The following is a 3,394-nucleotide window of genomic DNA, read 5'->3' as shown; positions in this document are numbered from 1 at the left end:
CCAGATTCCCAATGCGCGGGAAAAGAGTCTCTCGGAAGACACGGTGAAGGATGTCCAGATAGGTAGACAGCTCATAGGTTACCTTCTTTGTCTTGGGGTTAACCTTCTTAGAACAGTAGGGCCAGAGGGCTTGCTTGTGAGTGGAGGTGACATTGCGGTGAGGATGGAAGCCGACTGGATTCTCAAGCCCGTGATCTTCCACCCCAAGTAACTCCATGAAGGCCTTCCACATGACAGTGAGCAACTTGCCATTTGTCATCCAAGTCAGAGTCCTTTCTGCATCAGTTCCAAGATGGACAGTGGCATAGAACTGGCATATGATATCGGCATCAAAGTCCTTGTTGAACTACATGATTCTGAGAATGTTCAACTGAGTGCACATTTGAAGGGCTTCGCCAAAGTACTCAGGGTCCTTTTCCATAGGATCGGTGTCAATGGAACGAACATCAACAAAGTGATTCTTCTTAGCCTTGATCACATCAAAGAAGATGGCGAACTGAAAGCGATTCCAGAACGGGCGGTTGACCAAAGTGGGATCTTGGTCTTCCTCATAGGGGTTGCAGCAACGCTTTGCCCAAAATTCCTTGGTAGTCATCTCAGACACTTTCTTTGCCTTTGGCTTACTTGCCGATCTCTTCGTGAGATGAGGCGGCGGTGAAGCACTTGAGGTAGCACCCGCTGGCGGCGGTGGAGCACTAGTGGAACCACCTGCTAACTCAGATGTGCGGTAGCACTTTGACGTTGCACGACCGGGGTTGACACGGCGGATCTGCTGCTCAGGATGATCATCACCTAGAACCAAACACACGAGCAAAAGAAACAACACGAAAGAAAGAGCATAAGCCACCAAACAAAACAACAAGGATCAAAACATGGTAGGAAATGATGGAACTGGGCATGGAGAGGTAGTGCCGCGACCCAACCGCGGCAGTACCGCTTGCGCGGTAGTACCGCTCGAGGCGAGGAACGGCGGTTCCCTTACTGCCGTGGACAGATCCAGCACTACCGGAGATGCCAAATTTGAAAATAAGCCTACCAAACTTCAATCCAAAGGGCCTAGAAGCCATCTCCATCCTACTCAAGCCTCGACTTAGCCAAAAGACGAGTAAAACAATGCCTATTGCCCCTAAAAACTAGATGCAAGATCTAGGCAAAGGGAATGGGATCGGAGGCAATACCAGCATCCATGGCTAGAGGACGTGGTGGGGATCGACTCCACCGAAGGAAATGGAGAGGGACGGCACAAGACGGCGGCCAGCCGAGGCCTTCCTACGGCGAGGCGTCGCTGGAGCGACGAAGAAGGCGAGCGAGTGGGGGCGAATGGGTATGGGGGAGAAAACAACTCCCCCTGCCCTGACATAACCCCCCTGCCCGCCCCGCAGCGGTAGTACCGCTGGGGTGCGCGGTAGTACCGCTTGACGCTTATCAGCGGTAGTACCGTGCACGCGGCGTTAGTACCGCTCTGCCGCAAAGAGGACAGGCCAAAAGGCTTAGCTCAAGAAAAAGAGATTGAAACGAAAGCGAGAACTAACACACACACAAACCGACAAAGACAAACCTCTCCAAGAGAGGGCGGTGACCGAGGCCACCTATGTTTGAGTCCAGAGGTATGGCGCTGCGAAGATTTTAACCTTGGGCCCATGACCAACACTCATCTTTGAAGCACAAGTACCATAAAAAATGGCTAATGTGGAAGAGTTTTATTAGTTTATGCATTATGGGGGAGGGAAAGTTCATTGAGAGAACAACAGTCCCCCTATGTCCATGCCTACACCTAAACTAGACAACAAGTTGAGTGTGGTGGGGAGTGCAAGGGTTCAGGTCACATTGCTTGAATCAATGATATTTAGCTCATGCCTTAACTCACGAAATCTTGCTCCATCCAAAGGCTTCGTGAAAATATATGCAAGATTATCAAGAGTGTTGACATAGTTGAGCTCGATCTCCCCTCGCCTAATATGATCCCGGATGAAGTGATACCGAATCTCAATATGCTTTGTCTTGAAGTGTTGCACCGGGTTGAGAGAGATCTTGATGGCACTTTCATTGTCACACCAAAGAGGCACTTCGTCACAAATGACACCGTAATCTTTTAAAGTTTGCCTCATCCATAGAAGTTGTGCACAACAACTACCGGCAGCCACATACTCCACTTTCGTGGACGAGAGAGATACGCAACTTTGCTTCTTGGAAGACCAACTCACCAAAGAGCAACCAAGAAATTGGCACCCTACGGAAGTGGACTTCCTATCTACTTTGTCTCCCGCCCAATCCGAGTCCGAATAACCTACAAGCTTGAAGTTTGCTCCCCTTGGGTACCATAAGCCAAAGTTTGGGGTATGAGCCAAATATCGAAAGATTCACTTGACTGCCACAAATTGACTTTCCTTAGGTGCGGCTTGAAACCGTGCACAAATTCCCACACTCAACATGATATCCGGTCTAGATGCACAAAGGTAAAGCAAGGAGCCAATCATGGAGCGATATACCCTTTGATCCACCACTTTACCATTGGGATCAATGTCAAGTTGGCACCTGGTGGGCATGGGAGTGGAAGCCGGCTTGACATCACTTAGCTTGAATCTCTTGAGCATATCTTTAGTGTATTTGGCTTGGTTGATGAAGGTTCCTTCTCTCCTTTGCTTCACTTCGAACCTGAGAAAGAACTTCAACTCTCCCATGGAAGACATCTCAAACTTTGAGGTCATGAGAGCGGCAAATTCCTCATTGAAAGCTTTGTTAGGGGAACCAAAGATAATATCATCAACATATAATTGGCACACAAACAACTCCCCTTTGACCTTCTTAGTAAAAAGAGTGGGGTCGATTAGCCCAACTTCAAAACCACGGTCTTGTAACAACTCGGTAAGGTGGTCATACCACGCACATGGGGCTTGTTTAAGGCCATAAAGTGTCTTATCGAGTTGATACACATGATCGGGAAAGTAGGGATCCTCGAACCCGGGGGGTTGCTTGACATATACCAATTCATTAATCGGACCATTAAGGGAAGCACTCTTCACATCCATTTGTTGTAACTTAAAGTTATGATGAGAAGCATATGCAATCAACATGCGAATGGATTCAAGACGAGCAACGGGGGCAAAGGTTTCACCGTAGTCGATACCCTCGACTTGGGAGTAGCCTTGTGCTACCAAACAAGCCTTGTTGTGAATGATAATCCCATGAGCATCTTGCTTGTTCTTGAATATCCACGGTTCCAATGACATTGTGGTTCTCCGTTGGCCTTGGCACCAATCTCCACACTTTGTTGCGTTTGAAGTTGTTGAGTTCTTCATGCATGGCATTGAGCCAATCCGGATCTTCAAGCACCTCATAGACCTTTTGGGGTTCAACACAAGAGACAAACGCGTGATGTTCACAATAGTTTGCT

This window comes from Triticum urartu, unplaced genomic scaffold (assembly GCF_003073215.2).
Source record: "Triticum urartu cultivar G1812 unplaced genomic scaffold, Tu2.1 TuUngrouped_contig_623, whole genome shotgun sequence".
Lineage (NCBI taxonomy): Eukaryota > Viridiplantae > Streptophyta > Magnoliopsida > Poales > Poaceae > Triticum > Triticum urartu.
The sequence above is the reverse complement of the archived record's forward strand: the minus strand, read 5'-3'. Positions refer to the sequence as shown.